We start from the raw sequence: 23,270 nt of genomic DNA on the forward strand, positions 1-23,270 counted from the left end.
CTGCGGAGGGACCGGCGGAGGGACAGACGGAGACCCGACAGAGGAGCGGTGAGTGAAGGCAGACGCTGCTTTACATAAACTGTAACGTTACCTGCTGACATTCAGCTCACTGTCTAGTTAGTCAGGATATGTTGTTGTTGTGATGTTAGCTGTAAAGTAGCAGAGTTGTTACTACAGCTGTTTGACGTTCTGCACGTTAGCTTCGCAGCTAAAGTTAGCAGCGTGCTAACGTAACCTACAACGTAGCTGCTGTGTAGTTGCTCGCTGTTTATCTGGTGTTTGTTCACTGCTTTCAAAGTGTTTACAGTCATGAAGACATATAACACAGGTTTGCTATCACAATAATCTCACATGAGATTGAGACGCGGTCTGGTGTTAGCCAGGCTAGCCACCTGTACTATCAGAGAAATAAATGCTGCTATCAAACTAAAGCTAACTTACCGTCCCACAGCAGACGCTTCAGACTCCGCTTGCTTGCGCAGTGGTTACGTCCGTTACCATGACAATGCGCGGCCATGAACTTCGGGGGTGAAGCACAAGGGAGGGTGGGGGGTTGTTTTGGTTTTCACTCAAATATCAACAACTTTTCTCCTCGTTTTCCCCCACATCGCTTACTATACCTAACCGTAAGTTTATTTTTAAAGGATTTATAACTGGTGCAATATCTTACATCCGCAGGGAGAGTATTCCAATAGCTTGAGGCACGTACATTGATGCAGTCCAGTCCTAGCTGGCAGTGCCTGGGCCCCTTATCTGATTGAATTACCCCATAAATTGATCTAAATCAAGAAAAACTGAACAAAAATGTGATTTCTCTTCCCTGTTGCTGCACTGCACAATGCGGGGGTGAATCTGAGTGATGTTGGAGTGTTAGCAGACAGGCAGCAATGCATTGGGAATTCAACATTCCAAATTGGGAGAAAGCTGGAAATAATACAGGCAATGTCAGAGCAAAATAAATAAATGATGTTACAAAAATACTGTTTGGTGTTTTAAAAATTGATCAAACAATGGAAGATTACTGTACATTATATTATACTGTACATAATTATTTTAATGTTAAAGCACTAAAAGAAGCCGGATGTATGTGTGACTGTAACCCTGCCTGCTAGTTGGAGACTGTGACAGACTGGCATGCTGTTCCGGGGGCAGAAGTGGAAGACTGGTTCTTGGCTGATGAGTGGGTTGCAAATAGCTACATATGTATATATAACTCCACTCACTCAAGTCTAATTTGCGGTATTTGTTGTTGTTGTTTTAAATGTACTCAATTTGCTACATAGTCTAGTCTTAAATGTCAGTCTTGGTGTTTTTTTCCACTCTATTCTGTCAGTCTCACAGTCAAAATACAGCCTGCTACTGCATGGCAGCACTGGGTCATCAAAACATTCTCACATCTCCGTCCAGCTTCCTGAACGTGACTCTGTCTAATCCCCGTTTTATTGGGTAGTTTAGTGGATGTGTTTCATTGCAGTGTAATAAGAGAGGACATGAGTCTCTTATGAACCTTGAAAGCCAAACAGCCACATGAAAGCAAAAGGCGGCCTGTCACAACAACAACAACAGGCATCAATTCCATTTTCCCATTATTATAATCGACTAGATATGAAACAGGCCTGAGCTTCTGTGTCATTCTCCATGGAACTCATTTCCTGGCTGTTATCAGTTCATATGGCTTTGTTTTTTCTGGACGGGAACCCTAGAAACGAGAGAGCAGCGATCACAGGAGGGCTCAACAGCTTAACTATGCTGACCACCCCACTGATGGTAGTTATGCAACTGACAAGGCTACTTTCGGTCAGCACAAGGGGTGATTCACGTTCAGTTCAACAAACTCAGCCTAAAAAAAAATCTTGACTCCATGAAGGCAGCTCTCGTGATCATTTTAAAATAGCACATGCTTTCAGTTAGAAGGGTTTAGTGGAAATTAATGGCACCCAAATCCTTTCTTTTAACTGCAAAGTAGACGTTGGACAGTTCCAGGAAAAAGAGTGCATTTTGTATTGAAGGCTATGCTGATGAGTCTGCAGTCAGACAGAGAGAGGGAGAGTGAGCAGCACTGCTGGGTCAGCTAAGCCTTGCCTGTCACCTCTCTGTCAGCTCAGCACTTCTGGACATATATCTGCCATGTAGAGCTGCTGGGCCGTTGACATGCCACTCATTCCCCTCTGAAGCCTACTCTGATGAAGTCTTTCACTTCCTACATCCCCTTTATAACTTTTTACTCATAAAATACTTAAAAATGTGTCCAATTAAAGGAACAATGGAATAAAAACATATTATTTTAGATATATCATCCCAAGTATCTCTAGAAACAGACTTATATCTAAAAAGCGCCCTGTTCAAACCCACCAAACCTTCGCAAAATTTGAAGTTACCAATAATTTTGAAGATAGGGAAAATAAATAGTATAGAGGTGTATGTCATTAGTCATAGGAATAATATAACAGGTGCAGCTTTGAGAAGTAGTAGATGTAGTAGAAGCAGGGATAATCAATAAATTAACAAATTCTTTGACAATGTAAATTTCAGTCTTTAAATGCTGCTAATTGGCATTCACCCCAAAGTTTTGTGGCAGAGTTTGCATTCATCATTTGGCCCTTCTTTCTTGTGTTGTTTCCTATATTTTTCTACACTATCTACTTTGTTCAGTGTATAAATGAGTATTCAGATAGATGAAGAAGAATAGCAATACCACGCTGTAAAAATACTCAAGTACAAGTAAAAGTCTTGCATTCAACATCATACTAATGTGAAAAGTACATTAGTATCATCTGCTAAATGTACCTAAAGCAACTGTAACTGATATCTGTTATTACAATAGTGCTTAAGTAGAGTACTTAAGTAATTGTACTCAGTAACTTACCCTACTCTCTATGATAGCACTGATTCAGGTTAAGTGATGTGTCTCTCCTCCTGTCGTTACACATCTGACCACTGGGTGGCGACCTTAATGTAATAGGCTCATCTGTCAGTTTTACCTCAGTGGGCCGGCACATGTACTGACTTAATAGCCAGAAACATCTGGACACACAAGCAATTCAAAGGCTGGACACAGCTGTAGACAGGAATCATCCAGCAGAGTGTTTTCCTCCAGGCGGCCTGTCTTTGTTTTACTGTTCTGAGTTGGTACCTGCGTGAGCTTCTCTCGCCTCAGGAACTAAATCTTTGAGTTTACGGCAGTGCCAGTAAAAGACATTGATCCTCACTGTAGTAATGTTAACAACACTATGGCTTCCCATCACGTCCTCTTCTGGTAGAACATGCCCTCGGGTGGTGATCTTCAGTCAGATTGTCTTGTTTGTGCTTTAGTTTAATAGGACACATGAGGAGAGTGATGCAGCATGTCTTTTTTAAGCAGGCTTTACCATTAATATATGCTTGTATGCAAATTTGTGCATGTTTGGGAAGGGAGGGTGCGGTTGGGAATGGGGGGTGTTCAATTGTTACGCTACCACATTCACAGTTTTATGATCGTTGCTCCTTCTGTTCCTCTTTTCAATTATGTTCCTTTCTTTTCTTCTCCTCCCTCCCCATTATCTTGCAATGGATAGTAGAAGGACATTGTGGCTGGTTATTCTGGCCTGACTGAGGATGCATTAAGGTGACATAACACAGCCTCTGTCTTTGATTTGCAGGCTTTTTCAGACGTTTCCCTTTATTTCAACCTGTAGTTGCTGCTAAAGAAGAGAAGAGAAGACAAGAGCTTCCGGTGTTTCATTCCATCCCTGAAAATGTAAATGAAGCGTGTGACCAAATGACTACACAGCTTGATCTGGCAGGTTTACATAATGCTGGAACTGAGTCGGCTTCCTGTGGCCAAGCAATAGCAGCTCCGGCTTGGCTTACATCCTGTTTCTGGGACTCTTTAGTGATGACTGTGAATGGCTCTGCGTTGTGGTAGCAAACAGCGTGGAAGTGTCTCTGATTGCGGAGAGAATGGCAGTGAGCAGCCCACTCACCAGGCTGCTGCCGCCCCCACTCACAATCACACACAGACACACACAGGGATGCTTACGTTCTGTATTGGCAACGAGGAGGGCCTTGGTGAACTGTCGTTCTATTCAAATCGTCATGTGGATGAATTAGAAATTATGCAATTAAATTCTTAAATTGGATTTAATCGATTGCTCTAAAAGCGGATAAGGTTGATAGGCGCACACACACCCACGAAACGCTCACACACACACACACAAACACACTCACTCACTTGACTCTTTCCATCTTGCTCTCGCCCCCACACTCTGACACACTCTCACACATGTTTGTACGTGCCAATGGAGTACTCCCAGATGGACTACTACCAGAACAGGAATTATGTAACAAAGGCCTGTTTCAAACTCCAAACTTTAAACTTCAACAGCAAGGCTCAGTGAGATTTTCTTTCACATAAACTCATGAGAGTATCTTTGATGATACTCCCCATGGCTGAACAATGTTCCCAGTTGTAAGGACTCTTTAATATTGAGATTGAAGTTAAAAGAAAATTCAGATTTATTACAAATGTGTCTAGTCGTACCAATCAGGTAATTTACAGAGATCAAGGAACAATGCTAAAATAAAGTCTGACAAAGTAAACACGAGCAGATCATCCGACAGGTTGTAAGCAAGCTAACAGGTTTAGCTAGATTATCTAATCCACTTTTCTGGGAAATAAAAGTTGCACATGAATACTGACAGAAGGTCAAAGTTGAAGAAGGAAGTTTGTGAACTGTGATGGGAGACATGAGCTAGCACTAGTGAGCAAATTATTAGCAGGTTTTACTGCTGGCTAACAACGCTGTGTGAGCTACCAGTGTTATTTTATAGACTACTCTGTCTGTGTATTTTTTTGTTATGTAATGAGTTTTTATTTTAAAAAACATTTAAAATCGATACATTTAAATCAAAAGTAATTGTTGAAAAGGTTTTACGACATCTTTTTACTCTTGTTTCATTGAGCTATGCCTGCTTTATTATCAAATATAGCACAAGGTAGACAAGCTAACAACACTACCATTAGCTAAATGTTTCCAGATTTAATCGGTATGAACAAAAGTTGAAGATAAACTATGAAGATAAGATCCAAGTTGTAATAAACTGGAATTACCAATCATGTAGCACTTAAACTGACCATCACAACTGTTTCACAGCAAACTGTTATTTATTTGTTTAGTTCTTTTCTCTAAACTCAATAAGCTCACTTTAGTGAAACCCATAACCCATTAAAACCTCTTAAATAAAGTCTAAAATGTATTGGTCTCCATTTCGAATGAAATGATCGGGTTTTGTAATCGTTTTGAACTTTCACCCTGGCAAGGCGGCGGTTACACAACTCGAAGTTGCGATAGAACAAGATCTGACTGTTAATCTAGTGCATCCCGCCTCATCTCCCGCCAAGCAGCTAAACCCCTGCCCCTCACAGCCCCACATGGCTGGCAGAATGCTACCATTTACAAGCTGGGGAGGAAAGGGGTTGGAGGTGAGGGGGCGGTGGTGGTAGCGAGGGGGTGGTAACTGGGAACAGATGTAACTTTGGCCACACACACAAATGCTCACATGCTTCTTAATCCTGCTCTCCCTGCGTCTCACTAGTGTCCTCCTCTCAGACCATGTTTTCAATATCGTTTCCCTCCTTTTCCTTTTTCTCCTTATTCATCAGCTCCCTTACATTTCTCCCCCAACACCACTATTCCTTACATGCCCACCCCCAACCCCTCTTCTTACCCCCTACCCCCGCTGTTCATGTGCAGGGTTTTAACAACAGGCTCAGTGTGGCCCACTGGCGTCACCTTGCTTCTCCACCGGACACAGGCCACTCTGTTTGGGTGCAGGAAGGCCGAATGAGGGGGGTCGACATGACTCTCCACTCACCCAGCACCACCACAACCTGGGAGACACAGGCAGGGAGACCAAGTATGTGGGGAAAGAGAGAGAGTGTTGAATGCTATTTCAGTCTTGTCTTATTCCCTTCCCGTCTATCTTCTCCTTTTCTGTCTCTCCAGTGTAACACACCTTCGTTCACACACCTGTCAGCAGGTTGAACAATGTATGTGTTGTCAAGAGTATAACACTGTTGGGTGTTGTTTTAAGTGGATTTTCCCTCCCTGTATCCCTGTCTTACCACAAACTCCCCCACCTGGCCACATCACACAAAGAGCATCACAATAGCCTTGTTGTGTTGGCACTATTGCTCAGGAGGGAAATACAAGGATTGGACTGTCACCCTCCCCCATTTCTTCCCTTTGCCCCCCGTGAGGTTTTTTACGATCAACTCTGATACAAACTGCAATCTGAACAATAACTCCTTTTATAAAATTCACCCAGCTCAAATTAGATGGTAGGAGTCAGACTCCTGAATGCTGATCATGGGGGTTCCATCTGGCCATTCTGGACTAAATTTAATGCGTCCTCCAAGTGAGAAAATGTGTGGTCTCTTGATAGGGGAAGTACCATCCCTAGCATGTGCTGCATTATGACTGAAAGTAATCATTAAGACAGTCCCCTGATGAGGTCAATTCTGGTAACAGTCATTATCCCCTCTGATGTTAGGCAAAATCAAGTGACCAAAGTCAAAGGCAACTGGACTTTGTGTTTGTTCTTGACGTTTTCCCACTCTGATGACTCTGATGATTTTCACATGAGTGCCATCTGACCTTAACGATTTACATCTGACCTCAATGACTCTCATGTGACATCAATGTGTTGATGACCCATAGGTCATAATTCCTGGGAATTCCCTACAACCAGCGGAGGAAGCCTCTCAGCTGAGTGGAGAAATACGTCAAAAGACCACACTGCATGTCCAATTGTCTTTGAGCTGCCATGTCTGTGAAATGTCAACTAATCCCAAATTAGGAGTTGTAAATGATAGCACATGAGTTAGAGGAGGATGCACAAGACGAGATCTGCCATGTGATTTGTGCTGAAGGGTAAAAGACACACATTTCCAAAGCATATTTACATATAACTTTTTGCATTCTACCTTCCAAGCAGCCGCTGAATTCCATTTATCTTAGTTAGTGAACTTGCAGTCTTGAACATCACACGGTTGTGATCCTCATGGTCACACTAAATTAAATCTACCAAAATTCTACCAAAAAGGAGGAGGTGGTTGTGGCAGCTAACAGCGCTGGCAGAGCGTTTCAGCAGAGTAATACTGTAGTGAAGAGGTAATAATGGCCATGCTGTACACCTGCGTACATCTGATTGGATGTTACAAGTCAGATGGTCGCCTCATGGCTGTGAATGAGTCAGTGATTGTGAAGCATGAATGAAGCAACTGATGCCAATCAGCCAATACAAGCATGACTTCCGTGCTCTAACCGTAACCCTGTTATGTTTAATTTGCTAGCCAGGACAACCAGGAAACTTCAACAATTTTACCATGGGTTGCCCACCAACCACCAAATAACAGCCACATGATCCTCTTTTCAGTTCATGTATTCTTGTTGTTATATTGTTTCCCAACAATATGGTCCATGAATGCAATGTGTATTGACCATCTAACATTGAGATTTTAACTGTGGGAGTTTATTCCAATGCACCAACAAACTGTATAGCTATGAAATGATAACTTATGCCTAATACCTAACTAAGTTTTACTGAAATAATTTACAAAATTAGGTAAATTCAGGTCAGCTTAAACTGATTTAAATAGCACAGTGAAATAAATGGAAACAAATGGATACCTGGAAAGTAGAAAAATCAATCTTAAGACCTTGAAAATGATCATGCCAATAACTACAAATAGCGTTAAGTATATGTAATTGGTATTTGTAACAAGCAAAGCCATAAGCGCAGTCCAATAACTGCTTTAAATTGTTGGAAGCATTGTGTTGAATATGGTTTGCTATGATAGGGTGTCCATTATCTTTTCTCCTGACCTCGAAGAACTGCTTTTCAATCTTAACAATAAATTGGACTTTCACTCATATTTTATTTCAATTTCAGATGGAATATGAAGGTCTGTGTAGAGGAGAGAAGCTGTGACAGTGACAGATGAGGGCTCTCTGCTCCTTCTTCTCCCTGCTCTCTCTGGTATTATACGAGATGACAATGCTGCAATGTTACAGGAATGCATCCCGTATTCCCTGATGAAAGAGGCAGGATGTTGCTGATGCTCATAGGTTCTTTCAGCCGACAGGCCCCGCCCTGCACCCCAGCCAATAACAAAAGACCCCGCTGCCTGCTCCGACTGATTAACCAAACAAATGCCACCGGTGGCACAAAACATGTCTGTAAATGCACGTGGGCATTCCTAACATGCCTGCCTGTTTATATGGCAAGGGGTTCAGAGGGGTTCATGCGTTTGTGTGCGAGTGTGACTGAGGGCAAACGTGCTGTATGGACGCTGCCCGCGAATGGCCGGAGTGAACTCTCCGACTGAATTCTGCTTTTCACTCGAGTTGTCGCGTTACCTACTGTTTGTGTGGCAGCTACATAGAGGGTTCAGTGATGTGTCTGTGATTGGTCACGTTGGACTGCTTTGTCTTTTCTCCTAAAGGTTTCCAGTGCTGGTAGTTTAGTGAACATCAACATGGAGCTTTTTGAAGAAAGTATCTTCTGCTGCTTATTAATGTGAGACATGCAGATAGGTGACAAATTCAAGGAAAAACCAAGAATTGCTTTAGTTAGGGCCACCATGAGCCTCCAGAACTTCAATGGAGGTTCAATTCCTGGAGGTATGAACCTAATGCTTCCAAAAGATATTTCCATATTTAGTGTCTTGATATGATATGTTTTCTTTGAAATCGGATTACTACAAAGGCCACAGCAAATAATTCACATTACTTATCATACTCAAACCAACCAAACCATTCAATGAAAGCCTGTATGGAAGCTTGATTCATTATGTTGCTCCACCAATTGAATAATACTCTGAATTTGCTTTTTCCAATTGCTGTAAAATGACAAGAATCTAGTACTAATGTAATATCCAATATTGTATCTGTGCCACACAAGCAAGTGTCTTAGGGCCTCATGATGCTTCAAACAAAGTGTTTATGAGATCAGGCATAACCGCTTTAAACACCCTTCGTGATGGCAAACTTGGGGGTGCTGTGTCCAACAATTTTTGTGAGTTATGCAAATGAGTCAATCCAGCAATTGGACCCACTTTACATTAGGGTTCTCCACAAGTTCTTTTTTCATTCTTCACACAACTTTTCCTGTCAATTTTCATGTGAACAACCGAGTGCAACAAGGAAAGCCTGATCAGTAACCTATTTGATGCTGCTGAGGTTGAATTTGTATGATTAATTGCGTTGAGACTACAAAAAAGACCCTACCATCTTTGAGTATTAAAGGGTTAAGGGTTGAGTTTGTTAAAGCATACTCAACCCTTAAGCACTATTAAGCATGTAGCCCTTGGACAAATTTCCACAAACATCAGCCTATGGCCAGATGATGTGTGATGTGAAGTTTTAAGTTCATTCATTTGTGAAAAAAAGTATAGTCACCTACACCTCTCCTGTCCTTCCAAATTTCCTAATGGAGGATACATTCTGATGATGAAAGGGAGACAACCTACGTCACTATAAGACAACAAAGATTGACGTCAAGGAGAAGAGAAGGATGAGAGGATGATTCAGAGGAAACGGAGAGGAAAAGAAGGACAAGAGGATAGTGAGAGTGTGCAGTGATGGAGGAGGTGTTTGACTTATAAGAGGTGACAGCAAGGGAACAAAAGGTGTTATAGAAGAGGTGGACGTGACACACAGGTGCACACACGTACGCGCAAAAGAAACACACAGTTGTCACCCCTAGACAATGACTTCTCACCTTGGTGCCTTCTGCCGCATGAAGCAGCATCTAATTTACACAGTGTGATGACATCAAGCCTCGTCATTGAAGAGCCCACCACTATTCTCTTTGTCTAACTACAGAGAGATCCCAGCATGTAATGTTAGGGTTATCTTTAGAGGATTAGGCTGGTGTCAACAAATTCCATGAAAAGACCAAAACAAGAAGTTAGTCCATCTCTCAATAAATGACATGTATGTGACACTTAGCCCTAAGCCTATTTGTTCTACATGAAGACATAAATATTTAAAAGAGGTCATTAAAATTAATTATATTCAAGTAACTATCAAGAATAGATAGTCATGTGATCCATTGTTGATATAAACTATGTGTAATGTAAAAGCAGCAGTTTCCTGTGGCTCCATGAACGTTTTCACTTCTTTTTTTTTGCACGTTGCTTTCATTTTCCAGCCCACTCTCATCAGCCTTGCTTTCCGCTACAGTAAGCAGCTGTTTTCAGTGAAAACTCACTGTACACAAACTGCCCAACACCAAATGGCAGACATATTAAGTAGCGACAGGCTAGTGAACATCGTGAAGCATTTAGCAGCTAAAGTGCCAGACGTTTGTCTCACGAGCTGGTCTGAACCAAAACATAGATAAAGGGAGAGTGAAATATTGCGGCTATAGAAACATGAATGCTAACATAATTGCTCTGTGTCTGCTGGATGTGTGAATAGGAAATCATTTGGGTCTTTTCATGGGATTTGTTGATAATAAATGACAAATAAATAAATCTATAATCATGCTAGCCTTATACTTTAATTGGAGGGGCATTAACACTTGAGACAAATCCACCATCCATCCCAAAAAATAAGACCAAATTACAAAATGACTGAAATAGCGTGTCAATACCAGCATGATTAAATGAATGCATTGAAGCATATCTTACAATTTTGGGCATTAGGGAAGCAAATAAGTCAATGCCTGTGTGTGTGTTCCTGTGAGTGGGCATGTGACTGTACACCTCCTACTCCTATGACGTCGGATGTTATTCAGGAACAGCGTGAACGCGGATGCTCACACAGAGAGCGATAAGGGGAAAAGCCTAGAAGATATTATTATCATCATCATCCAGCGGCGAGTGAATGACACAGTGACACGCACTCGGCAGTGACGCAAGGGCTTTCATCCGTCTTCATGTCCTGGAAACAAAATACAGCAAGTGGAAGGGAAGGAGGGAAGGAGGGAGGGAGAGAGAGGGAGAGAGAAAATGGCAGTCCTCAGCCTTTTCCAGGTCTTGAATAATTAAGCAGTGCTGAGCAGTTCAGTGAGCAGATCACTAAAAGTCTATTTTTAGTCAACATGAGCAACACTCGCTGGTCATGAGTCATTAAAACGTAAGAGGCGGAGCTCACGCAAAGATGCAGACAAACACGCATACGTACATGATTCAAGCACATCCACGTGGAAACCTAATCTTGTTTTCTGTCCATACACGCACTTGTTCTCTCCACTGCATAATATTTGCGCACATAGGCACACACACACACACACACACACACACACACACACAAAACACAAAAACAGTCATATGATGGCAGCTCTGTGCCTCTGGCCAAAACAATGAGCCTAACATCAGACATAAGTACAATGTCATAAATCTTCATGGATGAGTTTCTCAAAAACATGTTATGACTTTGATTCCATTGACACTTCAGAGCCCAAAAGGTCATCACTTTGCTCCAAAACAAGAAACACCAAAGCAACAAATGATGCCGACCAAAGAATTGACGTCAGAAAAGGGTCAGATCACACAAATTACAAAAAACACTGCTTAGCAAATCTTTTTTATGCAGTGCGTCCCAGTTATTCTGAATAATCCACAGACCTCGCTGGAACTACTGCCTAATATAAGAAATAGTACTAAGAGATAGCTCATAGATTGGGGAAAGCAATATAGTGAAGGACCTAAGACCCACATTCAATCTCAGCAAGCAAATATGTGACCCAGAAAAATGAAAATGTTCTTTGGATTACACTTAAATGATATGACTTTTTGGCCATACTAACAGCATGTTGTATGAACTGACATGGCTACAGACAATGAATCCTCCTGATTTTGACAATATCCCAATATTACATCTAGCGTCACTGGCAGGTTGACTTTTTTCACTTTTAATTAAATGTCCGACATGGATTGCTATTAAATTAGGTACAGATATCAATGGATCCTTTAGGCACCAACTACTTTAGTGATCCCTTTGTTTTCTTCTAGTACAATCTTGAAACTCATATTTGTGGTTTTAAGTGAAATATCTTAAGACTAGTTACATTCCCGTCACCTCAGTTGTATGCCTATACTTTATGTTCGATGCTACTTAGCTAATTTATCCTGCGTGTATTCAAAGATGAGGCTAATGCACTAGACAGATATCATTGATTAAACCTCAGCAGCAATACAGGGAAAAAATAACATGAAATTCTGTTTCAAAGGTAATCTCAACACAATTTGTAACCCTCATGGACAAAAAGCACACAACCATTTACAATGAAGCTCATGAACATGATCAAAACATCATCAGCATTGCCTGTTTTGAACCTGAAAAGCCTCTTCCATTTGTGCCTGAAGACTACCACTGGAGTCCTTACCTACAACCCTGAAACTAAAGAGCACATCCATCTACTAAATACCTCCATATACTGAATCTAAATATGCATTTTAAAGCTGAAAAACACTTGAAGTAGCACTTGGATTATAATTCATGCTTGGGTGCATAATTTTTAAAGAAACACATTAAACTGTAACAGGCAAGAAACCACTTTACAGTATCATTAATATCATATGCATATATTTTAGGACATATATGGTCAAAGGAAATATCCTTTTCCCTCAAGCTGCTTGTGACCTGTATTTGCGCTCTGGCCTACCACTGAACCTCCAAAGCCTGCTGGGTAAAAAACGTTTCCAGCAGCCAAGCAGATTAGCTGACTGCATAGCATTTAAATATATATATATGTATATGAAGGTTTCTTAGCAGGTCCTAGATCAGTGTAATGAAGTTGCTGATAAGTGTTTTTTTTTCTACTCAACTATGCCTCCCATTTGTCCTCTCCGCTTCAGTAACCCGCACAATCCATGCTGTCATATCATGTCTTATCATCCTGCTGCAAAGGGTTTTTTTTGTCTAAGAGTTCATGTGGAATATCACATCGAAGAGAGAGAGAGGATAAGACAGCAAGACTGAGTGTGTGTGTGTGTGTGTGTGTGTGTGTGTGTGTGTGTGTGCATATACACGCATCATAAATGTGTGCATGTACATGTGTATGTATGTCTGCATGTTGCATGGGTAGTTAAAAGTGTGTGTGTGTGTGTGCATGTGTGTGTGTGTGCGTGTGTGTGTGTGCCTGCCTGAGGGTGACTAGGGAATGTAGGTAAATGCGCTAGGGAATGTTGACACGCTAACGTCTTACAAACACACACACACACACACACAGACACAGACACACACACACAAACACACATACAAAATTTGCCTCTCCATGATGTCATCAGTACGCTGAGTGACTCCAGGTCTGACAGCTGGCTGTTTGCATACCAACCTCAGCACCTGTTGACCAGAAATGATGTCATTCACTTAGAGCCCAACCACAAAGCAAACAAAGGCATAGGAACTGGTTGGAGATGTTGACGTGTTCACTGTGATGACACAAGCTTGACATGTGTGTCTGATTATTATGTCTGACCTTGTCATGATCATACAATCTTGATTTTATACGGTGCTCAGCAGCATGATCATAAATGCTGGTCAACATAACCTGGTATTTATTAAACTTCATCAAATGATTTCATACTTGTTTTGCTTCCTGATAACAGACACAGACAAAATATGTAAAAGGAGAAGAACAATATCATGAATTCAGCTACATTAAAACAGTATGGGTGAATGTGATGAGCCATCTCAGCCGTCAATATTTTTATTCCACCACATGACCCCTGGGGAGCTCTGTAAAATTGAACAGTGATGTTAGAGAGAGGAGTTTCTCCCTTCACAAATGCAATTTAATTTCAGTTGGATAGTTGGAATTACAGATTTATGGGTTTAAAGGTTTATCAAATGCCAAAACAATGCACAGCTACTAGTTTATAATTCTCAAAGACAAGATTTGACAACTCTGGAACTCATTATGTATTTTAACTTTTGTCAAGCTAAGCAGTAGAAATATGGCATTCACATTACAAGACCATCCACCAGGCACATGATTGGCCATAGCAGTGTCTTGCCACATGATGTTGCATTGCATTGTGGCAAAAGAAAAAAAAGGTAATTTGTTTAATATCTGTGCATGACCTACACAGTTTCTTTACTTAATCCACTGCCAGTAAAACAGCAGTAAAATAATACAATGTACATGTACAGTGACAATGTGTATAAGACAGGTTACACTACACAGGTGTTATATTGCTTGACACCTGTTCTCATGTAAATCACACAACAGTCTCCTTCAGTGGGTTAACCTTGCTACTTCATACACAAATGATCTTTGGATGAATACATGCATAGACTGGCAGAAAGCACTAAAACCACACAAAGGACAAGTTGAAATTTGGTATGTAAGGGTCAATGCCAGCTAAAAATGAGAGCCTGCTCCCTGAATGAGTGCATTTTCTACATTGCTGCTCTTTGCTCATATGAGAGATGTCAAATAACAGATGTGATGTATATGAAAAATCAATTTCATCAAGTCAATGGGATGATTACTTTCTCTTCTCATTTTAGCTTAAAGGTCACAATAACTGCAATACCTCTGCTGCATTAGAGTTATCCCTTTATCACCTACTGTATCTGCCAACACAAATGTACGCAAGTTCAGTTTAACAACCTTGTTTATGCACAATGGAAAGATCCAGAAATAGACCTGACACACAAACAAATGGGCTACTTGATACTCGTAACCTTTTATAGCGAGCTGTGCTGGTGACATCACAGCCGCCTCAGTGATAATCAGGAGCAAATAGAGAGAATGCAAACACGTGCATGAATGAACTGATATGGAAAAATCAAACAGTGCAATGTGGTGGAGAAAGTGTAAACCACTGTCATTTCTACAACTATGCATACATCAGATTGGGTTTTATTATAGGTTTTAAATCCAGATATTTACAGTGAGCACCATAACAAAATGATTCTCCTTTAATCAGTGCACGCCAGCTCTTCTGTTGTGATGCTATAGAGTCTGAAATTTGGATTCTAGGATGGTAGTCAGTGGAGCGGAAACAATCCTCTGCTGTGAGCTTCTCACCGGTCGTTGAAAGCACTCTTTTAGATACTAAGCTAATGGCCGTTTGCTTCCTCCTCCAAAAAAAGTTCTGGAAGTGTGCACAGCCCTGGCAGCATCATCATTGTTGAGTAACAAAGTCTCTCAGGACCTTTGCCATCCACCTGAACACGGAAACACCCACATTAGTATCTCTCTCTGGTAGTCTTCCAAAGTTTTCCTGTATTTTCAAGCCCTCTCTGTCTTTTCCTCTGCTGTTTGGCAGGGAACAGAAGAGCAAGGTGGTTTACAGAAAGTTATTTTGAGATCATGTGCTCTCACTCATCCTCCAAACTGAGTACAAGGATCAGATGAAGAAGGAAACCTTTCATGTGTTCAAGCAGATTATATTGATTCAGTTGAACCCTTTGCATGGCTACAATTCTGTTTGTATGTTGTTGTTTCTGTATGTGTATAAAGTTTCTAAATTTAATGAGAGGATTACTTCTGAATACACAAATACAAATACATAGGCTCTGGTTTGCAGATGTGTGTTTAAGTGAACGATTTTAAAAAGAACCACAAAAGGGATTGTTCAAAATGTTATTGGACTACATTTTCTGTGTCACGTCTCTTTTGTGAGCCATATAACTTTTGAAAACAGCAAGGTTGCAGAAAGAGTCAGAAAGTAGGCCGTAATCAGTGGCCTCGCTGCAACCGTATTTCCACTTTGCCGTTGTGTGTTATGACGCTGGATGTGACCTAGTTCTGTTTGGCCAGCATCTGAGTTCCCTGCTGCAGGTTATACTGCATTGCACACACACACGCTTCCTATAAAAGTAAAGTGTTTGCTACCCATCTCGGCTTCCTGTGGTACGCTGTGTTGCGGAAAAAGCCTGTGGGAATTCTCGCTCGGCTGCAGCGGAGCCAGAAGAACAGCGGCGGCGGCTTCTACGCAGCAGTGTGAGTGAAAATACTCTGCTCAGCACTGACCTCAGCTTTGTTGTTCTCTTCCCCTGTGCTTCATTTGATACTCTTAAGACCTGCCTTCACCTCCAACCACACACACACACACACACACACACACACATACTCATCTCTGATAAGTGATAACAAGGAAGTGCATTGACAGTGAAGTGGCAGCATGCTTTCTTATTTCTGATAAGTCAAACATTTGCATTTGCTGTCTCAAACTTTACATGTCATTTAGTCCTTTACCAGGAAAAGTCCTCTACTGCACAGAATGAGATGTAGCTAATGTAAGAGAAGACAACCTGTGGGGTTAGCATGCACTTACAGAAACTCAAATTTCATTAGCATAAACCCGAGCAATGGCTTTATTAAATAAGTACATAAATTAAAGGCCTGTCATCAGTATGATACAAATAGCTCCCTTTTAATAAGCTGAATCTATTATACCACTGCTAATACTGTAGGTGTAACTGTCAGTAACGGTGTCCTTGCAGCCATTCTGTTGTAGGAACAAGATAGGAAAATGTGGTGCCACACAACCAAGATAACATTTTTTTTCTGGAAGTTACTTTTGAAATAGCAGACCAGACTCAAGACTAGAATATTATGTATTATCATTTTTAAGTGGAAAGAGTATTACTAAGAGAAAGTGTCACAGTATGGGTTATTTATAGCCTTATTGTTGACTCCAAGAACCTGACAGGAGAGAGATTACCCCTTTTCCACCGAGCTGGAGCCAGTGCTGGTTCGGAGCTAGTGCTAGAGTCAGTGCTCAGTTAGTGCTAATCCAAGCACCTCTTACCAACCTGTTGTTTTTCCACCAGCAAGGAGCCACGTGATTACGTCACTGTATAACGTAGCCAGTGCGCGCCTTTGATTCACCAGTGAGAGACAGCAACATGGCGCAAGGTATCTAGCCTGCCGGAAGAAGAAGAAGAAGAAGAAGACGAAGACGACAGCTCTGGCAAAAAAAAAAAAGATAAAAATAGTACTTTTAATCAACACATTTTTAACTCTCTGTAAATGCCACGCTAGTCAGCTAATGAACGTTAACCCCGCTAGTCTGCTAATAAACGTTAGCCCCGCTAGTCTGCTAATAAACGTTAGCCCCGCTAGTCTGCTAATAAACGTTAGCCCCGCCCCCAGTCCGCTGACGTAATCGGTTCTTGCTTTAGACCAGCAAAGAGTTGGTGCTTGCTCTGGCTCCCGTTCTGAGGCTCGGGCTAGAGTTTTGGCGGTGGAAAAGCAACGAACCGGTAGTAGGTGACTGATAGACAAGCTACACAAATGTGGGATTGACATTGTGTTAATATGTTGTCACATGTTCAGGCCAAAATGTCAGATATCCCCTGTGTATTTACTCTATCTGAGATTAAGTATGTAACACGACTACTCAATTTGTGGAAAACATGTTCAAATTTGTCATGTTTTTCATAAAGTGTGAGATAGGGTAACCTTCACAGATTCCTAGTAGGAGGCTGATGTGAACATTTATCCCACTTGGCTGCTCATTCGTGTTAACAACTAATGGTGTGTTCAGGCGCTCCTTGTCAACTCATATCAAAAATTAAAGTTCCATAAAACCCAAGTTTTCAGTAACTGTGACACATGATGTACCAGATTAATAGTACATGTTATTTCCAGTTACCCGTATCTTCTCAGATGAGAAACTGCACAGAATGCATGTGCTTGTGTGTACAAATGTGTGCCCTCATACGTGAGTATCTGGTGTCCTTTGTGAATCTTGTAGTATCTGCATGTTCTTGTGTGTGTCTGTTATGGGAGCGGAGCAGCACCGAGAGAGACAGCCTTTTGGGAACAATGGTTGCCTATTATTGGGAATCCCTTGTTTCCTATTTCTCAGAACTGGCTGTCCTAGTTGTAATACGATCACTGTGACAACCACGTCCATCACCGTGGCTACAGAGCTACAGGTAAACAAGAGGGAGGAGGAGTGAGGATGAGTAAAGGAAAAGCAGGTAGAGGTGAAGAAGAGGATGTCAAGGAGGAATGGTTTGTTAGGTTGGTCAGGAGCCAACAGTTGTTTGGGGATGTAACTTAAAAACACAGAGGGGAAATTAGAACATATGAATAACACACAAAACAGATGGGAGGAGACTCCTTATCCAACAATCAGTCAACTTTTACAAGTTAAAATCAACCATTTCCCATGAAAAAATGTTATGGGAAAGACATAAAAACGCCTTTATGTATGTCATCCTCCAAAACCTGTTCACTCACTCCCGTTCCCTTTTATTTTTCCAGGTGGAAGAGTTCTCATGTTAGCACTGGCCTCTTATGTAAACCATCGCTGACATCAGTGAGAACCATCTGAGGAAAAAAGCCAAAACAATTGACATTGATATAGCAACCTCAGGGCAAATAAATGCTCATATTTCTTTTAATGACCACATGCTTTGAGACATTTAGTCTCATTGAGGACACTGTTATAAATACAAAACAGAGAACATTTCTCTGTGGTTTCTTTCATGTGTCAGTAAGATTTTTTGCCTTACAGTGGACATGTAGCAATAAGAGAATAATTGTAGATGAGATGAAAAAAGGCTATAAAGAATAAATGGACTGTGGTAAAGGCAGAGAGAGAGAGAGAGAGAGAGAGAGAGAGAGAGAGAGAGAGAGAGACAGAGGCCAGAGGAAGCAGCAGCATTTGTCACTGATCCAGCTCCTTGGGGGTTTTGTGACACGTGGGCATTGCATCGGGGTCACATTGTTCCAGAGCTGTTCCATGATCAACTTTTTTTTTTTTTTAATAGGAGGAAGCAAAGCTGATGTTGACATGTAGCATTGCTGAGTCACACCTTGAGCTTTCATGCTCAGGTGACACAGTCACATGGAACACAACAGGAAGGACAGACCATTGTCAACAACATGTTGATGGTAATAAAGATCAGAACAGAATGACAGTAATTCTAACCCAAAATAATTAAAGCTACAGAACCATTGCAAGAATTTACTGATAATTGATAAGGAATAGAAATCTGTGCCAGTAGTCCACATGCTGATGGTCCAAACTGGTTTTGTGTGGTTTCTCTGGTTTACCGCATTTTTCTGATTGAACCCAAAACACGATCTTTCCCTTGTCTGAACCAAGTTTTGTTTTTAGGATGGCTTTTCAGGTGACAGCTGACATTGGACACGCTTGTTATGTATCTATCATAAAGACCCCAACCATTTCCCTTGACCGAGACATTGGTCACAAAGCTGGAATTGGTCATCAGCTGGTGTGATGTTACCTACCTACTGCCCTTGAATGTTTATTATGGATTCAATTCTAAGGACTTTCTAAATTTAACAATTTATCTTTTTATTGATAAATGTGTTCTTTATAACTGATAAATGATTTTTGTAAATGGTCAATGTTTAAAATGAATCAAGTCTAAAACTTCATCAAAAGCTAATTTCTCAGCATGTATGGTTCTTAGAAAGCAAAACAACGCCCATAATTCTCTCCTCTCTGTTCCCACTGATTCCCAGGATCCTCCCAAATCATATATTCTCAGGCTGAGCGAGTGGTGAAAGTGCAGCCTGATGGTGTACCTACTGTATGTGGTCGAGCAGGAAACCTGAAGGAGGGGCCAAAATGAAGGAGTTGGTCCCCACACAGTGGTAGTTTTCTCTCCCTCTGAGCAGCTCCCATACATTCCTGGTAGCATGAGGGGACCTAAGCTCAGCCTGAAGTGGTTGTTACATACCTGTGGCGAACACGCGCCCTTTAATCATTGTCATCGAGGAGACGCGCCAGCTTTAGTGACAGTCCTGAATGGGATGCTGAATGCCATGCCATTCTCACAGCTTATAATCGGAGTCCTGCTTGTGTAAACTGTGTCCGACTACCACGTAGTGATATTTGCACAGTTGAAATAAGAGGGAAGTAGGTTTGTTGTGTCAGTGCTGTGATAGAAGGCTTTTGGTATGCTGCTCCTCTTGTTGATGTTTTTAAAGAGCCAGTCTGGGCCCAGAAGTGGGTCACAGAAGAATAAGATGTTATTTGAAAGGAATTGGAAAATATAAAAGTAGTATATCGTCTTGACAAAGCCTTCATGTTCAGTGTTGAGGTAGTCCAAGAAAAAAACATCCGTGTGTGACGCTACAATAGGATAAATTTAGCTTGATTGCCATATACAAGAGCCTGCACGATCAGTTGTGACTCATACCAGAAACGCATGTTGAAATGTAGGTCTCCATGTGCAACACTTCCCTGCTGCCATGAATCTTCTCTTCCTATAACCTGACTCATGTCCAGACTTCATTCTCAAGTCTCATATCTCTCACCCTGCTCCACTTATTCATCCAAAATATTGTTTTTCCCAACATGTCTGTACCTGCCCCTTAAAGCTGCGATTCTGTCTACCTCTTGGTACTCACGGTACAGAGGTGCACTGAGAAGTCTTCTCAGTGCATTTAATTGACATATTTGTTATGTCAAAGCTGCACAAACCAATATTTTATTTCAACAATGGATCAAATGTCTATATGTAATGTGAACTGAGTCATTTGTCATGATGAATATACAGAACACCTGATTCTTCCCCTCAGATCCAGGGAGAGTTTTAGCGTCTCTTTTAATCCACGACTTAACTAGTTTCACTCTCATCAAACTGATTTCCAGCTGTAACAGACAGTGAAAAGACTCTCATATACCCCTTTTCCACCGAGCTGGAGCCAGTGCTGGTTTGGAGCTAGTGCTAGAGCCAGTGCTCAGTTAGTGCTAATCCAAGCACCTCTTACGAACCTGTTGCTCTTCCACCGGCAAGGAGCCACCGAGAGCCACATGATAACGTCACTGTATAAGGTAGCCAGCGCGCGCCTTTGAAGCACTTCCATGATTCACCAGTGAGAGGCAGCAACATGGGGCAAGGCATCTAGCCTGCCGGAAATGAAGAAGTAGAAGAAGACGACAGCTCTGGCAAAAAAAAAGAAGATAAAAATAGTACTTTTAATCAACAAATCTTTAACCTTCTGTAAATGCCACGCTAGTCTGCTAATGAACGTTAGCCCCGTTAGCCGGCTAATAAACGTTAACCCCGCTAGCCGGCTAATAAACGTTAGCCCCGCCCCCAGTCCCCTGACGTAATCGGTTCTTGCTTTGGACCTGCAAAGAGTTGGTGCTTGCTCTAGCTCTGTTCTGAGGCTCGGGGCTGGAGTTTTGGCGTGGGAAAAGCAAATAACGGGTGCTTAGTCAGGCGCTGGCTCCGAACCAGCACCAGCTCCAGCTCGGTGGAAAAGGGGTAATAAAAATCCAATGTCCACTCTTCGTCTAGCTTTGTTTTGGTCTCCACCAACTCCTGAGGGAAATATATGCCTCTGTAGCTGCTATAGGCTCCATTATGTTTGCAGCTGGTTTACTAGTTAGCTTTGTCTGTTTGGGAACATAGGCTTTGTTGGCCACCTTTCACATTACACATATCATCATTGTTCCATTGGTAATATAAAATTATAGGCTGGCACAGTTCAAAAACACTTAAATTCTAGTTTTACACTACACTCCGCTTGTCCTCAGTGCCCTCAGATATATTAGTAGAAGAGAAAGTGAGTATAGCTGACACCAGAGAGCCACAAAGGGGAAAAAAGACACCTTGCTGCAATGCAAGACACATCAGCGAAAGAATGTAGTCACTCATCCATTTTTACACATCTACAGACATTGAGATCTGGGCTCCCTTGGCCAATGAATTTTTGATATCTGCGGGGGCTGTGTTTGTCTTGAGTTCAAGGAAACACTAGAGAGCCACGGTCCTGAAACAAAACCTGACTGACAGGGAGTCCTGCGGCTCTCTCAACCGTGAGAACATCCAGTCATTCATTCTCTTCACCTGTTATTATGAGGTCATGGGACGCTGGAGCAAGAGTGGGTTTTTTCTGCGCTAATTTAATTGAAATTTTTGTTCAAGAATGCATATCTTTAAATAAATGTGCGGAAAACATTGATATCTTTCTGATGCACATTCAGAATCCCAAAAAAACTGCAATTGTGATTTTTGCCTATATGGAAAAGATGGACACTTTTCAAGCCCTAAATAGCTTTTTATCAAGTATAGAGGAATCAAACACATTCACTGTGTCACTAAATATTTCTTACTGTGTCTTCAGACAGAACAAGAAGCACATTTTAGAGGCGATTAACTGCTTATACAGTCATTGAAAACACCAAATAGACACAAATTCAAACTGTGCGGCGCACTGAGGCAAAGACTTGCCAGGTCGAAAATTTGCATTGATCTTCGGGGTTCATAAATCTGCTTCTTAAATGTTGACAAGATAAATCAAAGAGACTGTATGGAAATAACAGAAAGAACAGATGCTAGCCAACTTATATCTAACATCCATTGGTCAAACTCACGAAAATAAGCTTTGCATTCTCTCTGGAAACACCATTAATCTCATCCAACAGACATGTACGCAGATGGAATTATGAATGTTATCTCAAAGGTAACAAATACACTGAGAACGTATTACAGTTTAAAAAAAAAAGTAAAATCAAAGAGAAAATGATCAAGCAAGGTCATACATGAATACAATAATATTAAAAAGACAGAGAACTGGGAGAATAACCCTCCAAATAAGTAACCCTAAACCTAACCCTAACTTTTAGGCCACTGTTCTCTCACTGTTTTTATGTGAGATGGTATGAATGAGAAAGTAAATAGTGTTTTTTTGTGGTGGGTTTCATGAATACTCTGCCGTACAACAGGAAATGTTGTTAGACTAATATATCCCAAGATAGTGTCCTGTTTCATCAGCAGAGAAAGCTCCTCTCATCGCGCTGAAGAAACAGACAACAGCCGCGAGGCAAAACCAGGACCAGGTCAACGATTCCTTTGATCACATTACAAGACTGTAACGATTAAGATCTCAATCTCTCTTCCTCTCTCCTCACACACACTCTCACTCTTTTCATCCGCTTTCAAACCCTCACATTCCTTTCACTTTTTGTTTCCCTAGTCTCGTTTTTTCCTCCCTCGATCTCACCCTTTTCATGACTAACTCTCTGTCTCTCACCCGCTCGTATTTAGACATGACGCGATCAATTGTTCTGACTCTGGGATATTAAGCCGCTGGAGTCACTTCGGTTCACCTGCTGATATCTGTGGTCGTGGATGTTGTTGTTTGGGAGCTTGGCAACAGCAGCAGAGTACACTGGACTGATTGAGGCTTTGGAGCCTTGATTCTATTTAATCTCAGGGATCTGTTTGTGCCACTGTGTGTGTGTGTGTGTGTGTGTTTGTGTGTGTATTCTCATGTCCTCATACAAGTATGTGCGTATGTCTGATGCTGCTTTTCTGTCCCTTGAATCA

This window comes from Scomber japonicus, chromosome 23, assembly GCF_027409825.1.
Source record: "Scomber japonicus isolate fScoJap1 chromosome 23, fScoJap1.pri, whole genome shotgun sequence".
NCBI classification, from domain to species: Eukaryota; Metazoa; Chordata; class Actinopteri; order Scombriformes; family Scombridae; genus Scomber; species Scomber japonicus.